The sequence below is a fragment of the Solanum lycopersicum genome, chromosome 1 (genome assembly GCF_036512215.1).
Source record: "Solanum lycopersicum chromosome 1, SLM_r2.1".
In the NCBI taxonomy this organism is placed as follows: domain Eukaryota; kingdom Viridiplantae; phylum Streptophyta; class Magnoliopsida; order Solanales; family Solanaceae; genus Solanum; species Solanum lycopersicum.
The window spans coordinates 36031670-36045222 of record NC_090800.1 but is presented as its reverse complement, the minus strand read 5'-3'; positions in this window follow the sequence as shown (position 1 = coordinate 36045222).

Genomic DNA, 13553 nt, shown 5'->3' with positions numbered 1-13553 from the left:
ATGGATAAAGACAAGATCTTAGACAATCATGTATTAATTTTATTTTTCTTGTATTTTAACGATTAAAATTATTTCTTTCTCTTTTTTTTTTTGCTTGTGTATTTTTATGATGTCTCTTAAGTTTAATTTTTATACGAACTTTTCATTGTTGTAAGTTTATAAAAAATTTTTTGTTTAAATTAGTATTTTAAAATGATGGAGTAGATCCTAAAGATATACCACTTTCTCATGAATTTATCTTAATTACGGTTGAAAGTGTAAATCAAATTTAAAATTTATACTTATTTTCTCTTGTTTCAAATTAGTAACTTAAAAATGTTAAAAATCTGCTAATTACTAATCAAAATTTTCAATTTAAAATTGATTGCTTAAGAGAAATAAATCTTAATGATTAATATATATTATTTATTGGTGTTTGTTAGGTAAGTTATAAAAACTATCGAGAAATATACCTGCGTGAAAACTTTTAAAAAAACAACTATTTACATGATACAAGAAATATTTATATTATTTAAAATAATTGAGACGTGATCATTGTCAAAGATATTATAAAGAAAGGGTATAATACCTTTTCATCATAAGATCAAGTTGTATTAATTTCATATGACTCCATAAATTGTTTATTATTTACCTAAAAAATTTAATTCATTAAACATAATTACGATTCATATTTAGTTAGAATAGGGTGGAAAAAATCGAAATGAATAAAGTCAAATTTAATAACACCAAAGAATGATATAAAGTATTGACTAATATTAGTTTGTTTTCTATTGAGGGGATTATAAATTAGTGTTAGACTAATCACAAGAATTTAAAATAAGAAGATGATGTTTGTGTATGTAGTCAAACATACATTGTATGTATAAATAGGTATTTAGAAGTCACGATTAAAATATTATACGTTATTTAATTGCAATCATTACTTATTTACATTAAAAGTATATTAATTATAATAAACAAACCTAATATATTTAGTGTATAATTTGTGTTTTGATATGATCGCGCGAAAAACGGATGGGTTAACTTATCTAAAAATTGAAAGAATAAATATTATTATGGTTCTTAGTGTTGAAGTAATTTTTTTTGTTCCCACTAATATTGGTTTAATTTTTGTTGAGATTTATTAGAGTTATTAATATCTAGGGACTATAACATTTATTAGACCATTCAAATTTTCAAAAGTCTCAAAAACATGAAATAATATGATAAAATATACTCCCTCCATCCGGTATTGTTTGTCATTGTTTCTATTTTTAGAGTCAAACTATACAAAATTTTACTAACATTTTATAATACATTTTTTCATCATATTAATATGAAAAAATTGTAATTTATAGTACTTTTTATATAGTTTTAGAATATCTAATTTTTTTGTTTAAAATATCGAATTAATGTGATCTAATTAACCTTTAAAAATTAATCAAATTGACTTTCGATAAGCGCAACATGATAAACATTTCTGGACCGAGGGAGTAAAAACTATATAAAAAAAAAGTAAAAGAAAATATATTTTAAAATAGGGAAAATTATTTTGGCCGGGATGATATTTTACCTATGTTATCTTACCATTTTGAACGTTTTTATCCTTTTAACTTTACTAATTTTTAGGTAAAAAATGAAAGGAAAATTCATTTTATTTTAAAATAAAAAAGATAATACAAACTTTTGAATTTTCTGGTCATTTAGCAAAACTAATATCAAATTAAATACTTCTAAATATACAAAAAGTGAAAAATTATATATTTAATGTTGGGTTGGTTTGATCACGAGTTTACTTTTTTTCTTCTTTTTTTCCAATATCAAATCAAATTATTTGATTTTTTCTGATTAAATTTACTTGTGGTTTGGTTTGTTTTCTTATTCGATTTTGTACACCGATATGATGAAACTCTACCATTGTTAGGACTAGGCTTCGATCAGTTAATTCGATTTGCAAAATTTGGTTCCATTTTTTAGATTTTGGTTTGACAAAAATATGAAGTCAAACTAAATTGAAATAAATATGGTTCAATTAGATTTTTGCAATTTCGGCTCGGTTTATTTTTTTTTGTTCGAATATCATTTTGGGCCCTTTTTTAGTCATAACTGGACTTTTCTTTTCTTTGAAACTTTAATGCCATCTGCTTCAACTTCATTCAGAGAAGAAGTATTAAGAATGCTTTAATTTGAAGCTCCACCTTGACTTATCTTACTTCAAATTTGTCATTTGCAAAAAAGAAAAAAACAATATTGTGAGAACTGAGAACCCATACCAAAAAAGTAAATTTTCAATTTTCAATTAAACATAAAAGAAAACAATATTTGTCATTCCCAAATCCTCTTGAGTTTTGATTTTTATTATTCCATTACCATTTAACTATACAAAAAACCAAAAAAATAAAAATAAAGAAGAAATTTATTCTTGAGACAAAGTTGTGATTCGTGAAGTCGATAGACAGTCAAGACTCAAGAGTCAACGAGATGGAACAAAGAAGTGAAAAGTTGAGAATCGGGAACGATGGCTCGCGTGTCGCAACTCTCTTCTTCACTCTATAGAACTGAGAGTGGAGAAGTGAAAAGTGAATTTGGTGCGGATTAGGGTTTTGAGATTTGACTTTGGGTGGATATAGTCATATACATATAAAGTAATAGGCTTTATTTGTTATTATTTAGAGAAAATTAGTTAACTAGTCACAATCTCTAACATATTTAATAAAATATCTATACTTTAAAATAATTAATAAAGCTGTCAATATTTTTGAAAATAAATTGTATCCTAATATAAGTAACCTTCTTTCCTTTTATTTCTCAAATCTGATCCACATTGAACAATTTTTTACTCATTTGTACTACAAGTTTTTAAAACATAAATACACCCATTACTCAGTTACCCCTCTTTTTAGGTTTTATCTCAAATCACTCATTTTTCTCTCCTCCTTTTTAAACCATTGTCATCTCTTTTCCTTGTTCAAGAAAATCAACTCTTCGAATTTACTATACTTTTTTCAAGAAATCTTGCAATCAATTCAAAAGATTCTTAACTCGTTGATAAAAGGTAAAATTCAAAGTCAACCGCTATTTTATGAGATTTTTGTGATTTTGTTTTCATATTCACTAAGTATTTATATTTCGGATTTTTTATATTTTAAACAATAATATTCTATTTTTTATAAGCTTGTTTTCATATTCACCAAGTATTTCGTGAGATTTTCCTCGTTTATGTATTTCATCTTTTTACACTATTATTTGATTTTTTTGTAATTTTTTTCCATATTTGAGATTTAGTAGATTGTAGTAATCTGCATTGGCATTCATATATCATATATAGTTTGCTTTTTCATAAGTTCATATTTAATAATTTCAAATTTTGCTTATAGGGTTACTAATGCATAAGTGAATATGTGAGTTTGGTGAAAAAAATCAAAAAAAAAAGAACATAGCAGATGAAGAAAAAGAAGAAGAAAGAGATAGTCAAAGAAGAAAATTGCAAAAATTATATTCATACTAGAATTTTATTCATACTTATTTTTGTTTGTTAATTATTTTTTTAACTAAAAATTTGTATCTTTACTCAAAACATTAAATTTCATTTTTAGTTTGTAGTTATTTCAATAGGCATGCCAAATGAATTTGTATTTTTAAGCATAAATGTATTCTCTTTATGTTCAATGTCAATTTATATACTTTTTTTTTAATGTTGTATCCATATATATTTTTACAATATTATATCCATATATTTTTTTAGAATATTGTATCCGGCCTCAACGTCTTGTATTATTTCTAGTATGTATGCAACTTTTTTTTTCCACAAAATCTTGTATCTCAATTTCCTTGACAATCAATTTGTATTTTTTAATTAAAATATTGTATCATTTTTAACAATTATATTATTTTCACCATGTATGTTTTTTTTGATCTAGAATCTTGTATCCTTTCATAAATTATATTATTGTGATACATTGAGTAATATTTTTGTAATACAAATGAAAGAAAAATATATTTGACAGTCATGTATATTCCACTTCTTGATGATATAAATTTCACCATCCATGATCAAGATCTTGATTTCACCATCCATGATTAAGATAGTGATAAGGGAGAAAAATGGAGAATGAAATTGTTGATCCAATCAAACGAGAAAGCGATTTTGAAATAGTAACTGATGAAAATTTGAAGTGAAGTTTTTTTTTTTATATAAATGCCCTCTTCCTTGGTTTTCTCCTTTTTGTTATTAAATAATTGTATTCTTGCAAAATCAAACAAATAAAAAAAATTACATAAATCGGATATATAAATAACTAAAATATTGACATTTTAAGAAATATTGAAAGTGTGGCTAAGGAGTCCTATTAAATGACAAAATAACATTATGAAAATTTCCCGTATTATTTATTGGGCTTTTCAGTTAAGTAATTGCATAAATGCTATAAATGTGGTAATGTATTATATAAAATTCGATTTTTTCATTAACCAAAAAAATACTTAAAACTGAAAACAAAATCACCAAAATTTCAATACTGAAAATTGAAAACGAACGATCAAACAGTAAAACCAAGACTGAAATTAAGAAAAAATTAGTTTGATCATTCTTTTTGGTTTTTACCAAATTATGGCAACCCTAACCACTGCGGGATGGACCGGAAAACCACAATTGGAATTAAAAACCACCAATATCCTAACTTTTTTAAGTTTAAATTTAGACTAATGGTCCATTTTATTTAATTAAAAACGGGCTCCTAAACGGATCCACACATAATATATCTAAGAAAGAGTTGATCGGTCCAAAAGTGGTTAGACCTAGTGAATACAAAAGAATCCTAAATGATAGGGTTTTCTATTTTGTGTTCTCCGCCTCTTCTTATCCTTGTTCTCTTGCCTTTTGTGGAGATGTTATCTCTTGTTCTCCCTAGCTGTAGCTTCCTTACCCTTTGGTTATGGGTGATTAAGATTCCCACCCTGATGTTGTTGCTGTTGAGATCAATTTTCAAAGGTTCTTTTTCTTAGCCATATGGCTTCTTCATTTTTTTTTTTGTTTCTCAACTAACTCTGTTTTCTTGTATGAAGGTGTACTACAAATTACTAAGTATTGAGAAAAATGATGGAGATGGAATAAAATTTGTGTTGAGAATTTGTATGCAAAATCCAAGTAATTCAAAATTGAGGTATTATTGTCGTTGTTGAATTTATTTTCCTATATTATTACTATACTGCATTTTCTTAGAAAGGAAAAAAACAATAGAATGTTCTAGCTAGGCCAATCTAATTATTTGCATCAATTTTTCAAGATCCAAAATAAAGTAAAATATCCTAACACTGTCAGTTGCGTTACGAGTGAAAGAGAATTCAGACTCTCTTTTCTAGTCTAACCTCAAGTGGAACCTTCTATTCCAGAATGCAGTTGCATTTCTTGGATAACTAAAAAAGTTTAACTACTAATAGTAATAATACTAATACTTAGTTTCATCCTATTTTTTCCAATGTAAGATTATGATGATATATGTTGAAATGGATTCATTCGGTGTCCACTTTTCTGTCGAGTTTCTTTCTACGCCTACTTGATTTATGCCTTTTTAGTCATTGTTCTCTAATTTGGATGCATAGAGTTTCTTCTATAAATTATTATAGTAAGAAGGTAGTTTAATTTGCTTAATTTCATTGTCAATGAAAAGACATTTCATAAGGCTCATTTAACTAAAAATCATAAGAGCATAAGGGGTGCACTTAGACTGCAAAACAAATGTAGTAATTGCTTGTGGACTTTAAAGATGTTGCCAAGTCATTACATTGAATGAAGAACTGAATGTTGTCATTATCAACATATTTCTATTTTCCCTTGAAAACATATCAATTAAATCTTGACTAATGAAACATAAGAATCATGGAGCAAGTATCATCTGTTTGGAGGCTCTCATGAAATTATAAATTGGAAAAACCTCGTGAGGACCTATTTGGTGGAAAGTGATGCAGAGTTGTATGATTCAACTTCTTATTTGTCTTGGTAATCCTTGTGAAAAGGATTCAAATACTACAGTGACTCGCATAAATTTTAATTAGTCACCTTATTGGAATTTTAGATATATTAGAAGCTTAGGCTTGATAATGGCAGGATTTGTGTTGAGTGAGACTCAACGTATTACTGCTCTTGATCTCTATTTTTCCGATTGGAGAGTTAGAAGGTTGGGGTTGACAAAAATACAAAAGAGCAGGTGAAGATTAGGAGGACTGTTGTTTGATAGGTGGTTGAATGTTTGGAATTCAAATGTAAACAGAGTTTTGATAGAGGTTATGAAGCTTGGGCAAACTGGACAATATTGATCAAAATAAAGGAGTGGTTGTCCACTTTTTCCAAGCTTTAAACCTCTGCCCGAATTCAGTTTAAAATCAACTGAATTCAATACATTCTGCTACTGAATCAAACAATATTGTTCTCCTAATATTCAGTTGCTCTTCTGCATTATTAGTTCAAGCCTTCTGATTCTCTAATTGGACAAAGAGATCAAGAACAATAATACATTGAGTCTCACTCAACACAAATCTTCCTTTATCAAGTTTGGGCTTCTAATTATATCGCTAATATATCTAAACTCCCATTAATGTGATTCGTTGAAATTTGTCAAATTCGATTTAGTAGTTGAATCCTTTTCACCTACATCAACAAGAGAAACAAAAGAGGTTGTGTCCAACAACTGTTTATCACCTTCTAGAAAACAGGTCCTCATGTAGGTTTTTCGGTTCATGATTTCTTGAGATCCATCAGACAAATGATACTTGCTCCCATAATCAGAATTTTCATTAGTAAAGATTTTATTAATAGTTTTTAAGGAAAAAATGGAAGTATATTGATATCAAGATATAATTAATATTTTTAAGGAAAAAATAGAAGTATACTGATATCATCGGATTCTTAAATGGCGGAGAAAACAAAAGGAAAGAAACTAAACATCATTATAATTACCATCAGTTGTAGCTATTTATAGAGTTGTAATCAGTGTTTTCAAAAAAAAATTTGGGTGAGTCTGAGGGCGGGGAGTACCAAAAATGCTTCAGACGCAAATTGATAAGTCCTAGAATTTGAGGTGTAAGCTCTAAGCATAAATCCATAAGTTCTGGGCGTAAAAAATTTATGCCTTAGTGTTTTTAATTATTATTATTACTATTTTTGCTTTAAATCATATTTTTTTTATTGTAGTGATATTTCCCAAATAGTAATTATAATACTTTTTGTTTTTCATTATTGGTTATTAATATCTATCTCAAATAAAAGTCATAATTATTTTTCTATATTATTATAGTTTATATATGAAAATTTACTTGTAAAACCATTGAAAGTTAAATTTTGCTTTTGCTTTATTTTCTTAGTAATAAAATTATTAAATTGAATATACATGAGACTATGCCCTGTAGATCCATGGAACTTACTCCCCATGTCTCGAGGATTACATCTCGCCCCGTACTATATAAAACATCTCGTCTCACGCCCCCACTTTTCAAAACACTGGTTGTAACTGCCTCATGAGATAGAGAGTTCTAAACTTAAGCATAACATCTCGTAACTCTAAATAGCTAAGAATAATCTAAGAATCTAAAAAATAATCATTTTTGGTCATTTTTAATCGATCATAACTCTTATCTCAGGATGATTTAAAGGTAGTTCATGATATGGTTTAAAATTCCTTGGAAAGATTTTTTTCAACACCCTCGAGTTTTTGCATGTTCGATATCGTATGAGAGAGATATGCATATCGAAAGTTAGGCTGTTGGATTGATGAAGGTCCTAATCCTGATTTAAGCAAGGAAAAACTAGTATTTTCAGCAATTAATTTCTAATTTTGTTTTAGGAATTTAATTGGGGTAAAAACAAGTTTATTTGAGATTAGAAAATTAACTTTACGCTCAAGTCTTGGAGAAGAGAGACGAGAAGAAGAAAAAAGAGATAAGACAAGGATTTGCCAAGACCGTCAAGGATTTGCGTGGTGGGATTAGTCTGTGGTGATCCCCATCAAGGTATGTGAGATCTTTCTTGTTGGTTTAATTCATCCAGACACCAAACTTGTTTCAATTAAGTGTGAGTTCTTGATGAATCTTATCGAATTCCTATTGGTTGAGTTGTTTGAATGCCCATTGATGTTGATTCGTAATATCCAAGTTGTTTTTCAAGTTAGATCTATTGTCTATTAAAGGTATTGATGATCATAAGGGTTTTGAAAAATAACTACGGAGGGTTAGGCATTTTACGGTAAAAAAACAAGAGAAGAAAACTGTAAAAACACATCTGGGTAGCACCAGGCGCTGCATGCCCCATCTGCACCAAAAAGCCTGGGGCAGCGCGCAAGCAGTGCGCTAGAATGGTGTCTCAGACCAAATGATCTAGTGTCGAGCGCCCCGAACGTGCTTAAATCAACATTTTTCGCCCAGTTTTAATAGTTTGTCCATTTTAAGTCCTTCTAATGTATATTAACATTCTCCAGTGATTCTAATTACTTCAATTGATTTCTGAACACCTAGGAATCACCAAAGAACAGGAATCATAACCTTGAATCCATAATCCAATTCAAGGAAAGTTAAGATCAAAGTCAAAGAAGTTAAGAGTTAAGTCTAAAACTAAGTCAAGGCAAAGTTCTTAAAGGATTTCAAGAGTCTTGACTAAACGTTTTAACTTCGTTTGAAGGCTCAAGTTCCAAGTTAAATTAAAGAGTAAAAAGTTAAAGTCACTTCTTCAACGAAATATAACGGAATTAAATATTCCCTAAGATTTGATTTAAGGCTTAACATTCAAGTTAATTAAAGAATAAAAAGAGTTGAGTTCATTTCTAAAAAGTTATAAGGAATTAAGTATTCCTTGAATGTTTATAAATGTTTTCACATTTAAGTTAAAAGGAAACTAAGATTTCCAAAATAGGTTTGAGCAAGAAAAAGGAACGTTGATTTTAAGAGAGCATTTTAAAGCTAAGTGTTGAGCAATTATCTCAACCCAAAGAAGGAAGGTGTTTTAAAAGCATGAGGTAAATTATATTTTGAGAGTAGTATTGAGCACCGATGTGGGGATGAGAGTTCATATTAACTCAAGTCTACATGAAATCTATGTATCCATCATGGGTATTAACGGGTCATACTTTTTAGATGATCACGTAAGTTAAATTAATGGATCTACTAAGTTAAGTAGTTCTATGCGACGACAAAGTATAGGACTATTCTGACAGCGTGGATGAAATGATGTATTATCACATAGGCTCATAATGTGGTTGTCGGTTAGAGAAACTCCACAGAAGCTATATTACTTCATATATAATTAAATTTGAATTTGTTATTGCATTTTCATTAACGAACTAAGTGTTTACTTGTTTTACAAGCTTTTATATATTGTATGTGTATTATTGCTTTATATTTAGTCAAGTTATCATGAGTTGGGTAGAGCCAATGTAAGGGTTTCTTCTTACTCTTTTCACGCTTAAGTTTTATTAGCATTTCAACTTGATATACTCGTACATTCAATGTATTGATACCAGTTGTCTTGCATCGTATCAAAATGCAGATGCAAGAAACCAGGATCAACATCATCCAGCGCCTCGTTGATCCAGCTGAGCACTCGGAGTCAGTGGTGAGTCTCCTTGCATTCTAAAGGACACATTTAGATGTTTTTCTGTCTTTATTTTATAGGATGTTGTGGAGTCTGTCCTAATATCCATCTTAGAATTATAGAGGCTTCATAGACAGATAGATTGGGTTAGATAGTTTAGTTTTGAGTCTCTCATTATTTGCATTACAGATATTATTGTGAGACTTAAGTGTCATTTTGGCTATATATTTAATTCAAGTTGTTTTTATGAGAATGTTTCTTGTATAGAGTTAAATCTTCTGTTGAGTTAAGTAAGTCAGGCCAAGAGTCTGCTCAAGGTCGAAAATGGTCATTTGGGTGCTGACCACGTCCACGGTGTAGACTCGGAGCGTGACATTAAATCTAGACTAGAACAAAGGAAACTAAGTTATCTTTCACATGTAATGCTACTGACTGTTTTATAATTTCCTATCCTATTTAGATCATGAAAATGATAGAGATAAGATCAGTCTAGCACATTTATTGATTTTTTCCTTTATGATAAAATGCTATAATACAAAAATAGCAATTCAACAATTGCAATGACACCTCCATCGAAAATAAGTTGGGTTTTGCATATAAATTCTCAACATCCATTTTTTTCCATCTTCACCAATATTTTTCCAAACTAAATAATTTGTACAATGCAACAAACTTACATATTGGTGGTTTTCAAGATAGATTGTGGTTTTCGGTCAATTCCACAATCATGAAGCTCTACCAACCAATATTGGATAACTGAATTCACCAAAAACTTAAGAAAATGAAAAGTAATCAGTTGAGTACGTTTCTTCTTGGAAGACATTGAACTTAGTCACCGATGATTTTTATCAATAAATAAAGAAAAAAAAATCAAAAACTTTGTTCCAATGGCCTTAATTTTAATAGATGAACTTCTTAGCGTCCTTCTAATTGGTCAGTAATGTAGATACGTAATTTTTGACCGAACATAAGTTTTACATTATTTTATTCTTAAATGTTTTATAAGTCTAAATTAGATATTTTAATTTCATCTTATTTTGGTGAGTTTATTTTAAAAGATTCGAAAAATAACAAAAAAGTATTATATATTATTTTAGTTTAATAAATAAGCTAGTATTTCTTAATTATAATTTATTATTAACTTCTCAATTTTTGTTAGTTTTGAAAAAACAATTATATTATATTATATTATATTATATTATTAAAAAATTAAAATTCACTCCACCCCACTTCCCTTTCTACCCACGTACACCTACATACACAGACGTATTTTCCCAACCTACAGAAACACAACACATGCAGAAAGATACACCCAAAAAGACATACAGAAAATCAGAAAAAAGAAATCAGCAGCATCAAAAAAAAAAAATCACAAACACCAAGAACCATGAGCAAAACAAGAAAAAATACAAACACACATCCACACCAAAAAAATAAAATAGATGAGCGTTCTAATTTAATTTTGGTCAAGATTTTGCGGTTCTTACTTCTTGATTTAAGGTTCAATTTTACTTTATCTCTTTGATTTATCATGAAATTTAATGTAATTTGAGTCAAATGAACAGATTGTTAGCTATTATATATCAGTTAAATAAATGATGGTAGCTTTAAAAATGATTACTTTTTATTTTATTTATTTCTATTTTTTTGTTGTGACCTCTTAAAAATGAATGGATTATAACATTGTTTTTGTCTTGATTTAGGTAATAATGACAAAGTTGGTACAATAAGACAAAAATAAATAAATAAATAAATTATTATTATTATATTTTATCAAACACAAAATGAGATTTGTTTTTAACAATTCTTTATTGTTTTATTTTATTAGAAAGTGAATACTTAATTTTGACAATAACTTAAAGATTAATAAAAATATAAAATATTAACATATAAAAATAAACGATATAGAAATAATATCAGAAGTATATAATGTATCCTCAACATTTAGATTTATTTTACATTATTTAGTTTTATGAATGAAGGAATAATATTTGTTTAAATGACTAGATGAGTTTTAGGCATATTAATAAATATTTGTTTCAATTAAGAATGTGGATACACATCTTTTTTTGAGACAGTAAAAGAAATGCAAGATGCAGCGACACACTTTGTATAAAAAAGTAAAAAACTTTTATTAATTTAAAGTAACACTTATAGACAATTACTAGGTAAATTGTCTGCGCTTCACGCGGTGGTGAACTACGTCAATAATCTACTTCTAACATTTGATAATGTAAGTGTTTTCGAGAGGGTACAACCCTATGATAAATTGATTCTACGTGTTTATTGATTTTGTTATTAATTCTTCTTTTTACTGTAGTTGTTCATTATCAAAGTCTTTCAAAAATATATGTAATTATTTGATTTTCTATATTTTTCTTTTTAAAAAGATGTTACAAACATTTTATTTATCAACTGCGAGAGTTTTCCTCCTATTCAAGGCATCTACATACATAATCTGAATATTATATATCTTATATAATTTGTTGTGTACTTAATAACTTTATTAAAATATAAAAACACATGTCTTAGATTTCAATGAAATAACGTATGTTGCTCGAAATTGGATTAAATGATGTATTCGCAAGTCCCTCATTCAAAATCACACAAAGTCAATGACACTACTTTGATAGACAAAAGACATATTTTGGCATTTATGTTTCGATCAATATGGTTAAAACTTTTTTTTGGGACTTTTAATAAAATGTTTATAAGGAGATAATTATTTCTTTAATATTTGATTACTGTAGATTCATCCTACTTTGAGGGGTAATTCATTGACTCCAAACCAACATTTGAACCCCAAAGGTTTGACCAAGGTTGAGTACAATATTTACCATCCCGCTACATTCCTTTATTTTTTGGATGTCACTAATAGATTAAATGACTCGATAAGATAAAAAGTTGAATAAATAAACTCCAAGGTAGTAGAACCACATATCTTTTGAACACTAAATTCCCTTCTTGGATATCCCATGGATCTTTTAGCCACTGAAAACTCTACAAAGATCAAAGTCATCTATTTTACAAGTTTAAGAATTTTAATATACATGACACCAATAGTCTAATGATTACATTAAACTCTTGATTAACATATCTTTACTTCAACATAATGATAAAAAACATAAACATAAACAACAAAGTTTTAAACATGTACTAAAAAATAAAAATTAATAAAATAAGCATAAATTAATGACTGTAAAAAGCATAACAGGATCTTCAATAATTAAATGAAACATAAAGAAAATGTTGATCCCCCTCAATGCACATTGTCCCCTTAAGAAAATTATTTCATTCTAGTACCCAAGACTTAAAAGAATAGATCCTCTCAGGACAGATTGATTCTATACACCAGTGTGTTGATACAAGAATTATGGTGTCAGTGAGCCACCCAACGGGAGGTAAATTTAAAAATATTTAATTGTGAAGAAGAAGAAGAAGAAGAAGTTCAGAAATTTCACTGTGTTAAAATTAGAAAAAATCTATCTAGTTATAGACAACAAAAGTAGTGTGAATAAATGATTATTGTGACTTGTCAAAAAGGTCATAACTCTTTGGTCAAGTCACAATCTTTCATAAAAGTCACAATTTTTTTATAAAAGTTCAACTCTTCGTAAAAATTTTAACTCTTCGTAAATGTCATAACTTTTCATAAAAAGTCAACACTTTTTGTCAAAGTCGCAACTCTTAGCCAAAACACAACTTTTCATAAAAGGGGAAACTTATTTTGAAAATAAATAAGTTAAAAGAGAATTCTGGTTTGTGGTTGCACCATATAGGCGGGCATAGGGTTTTGTTTTATATAAATATATGATTAGGTGAAATGTGAAGTAAACAGTTATGTCTCTAAATGTCAAGATCGAGAATACATTTATTCATCCAGTTTAAGACTAATAAAAATTCAACAATAAAAATATGAGAGAACCTGTAGTATATAAAGTATACTAAAAAAATAGTTAAAATAAGTATAAGTCAATAAAAGTGACCGTGTTAGAAC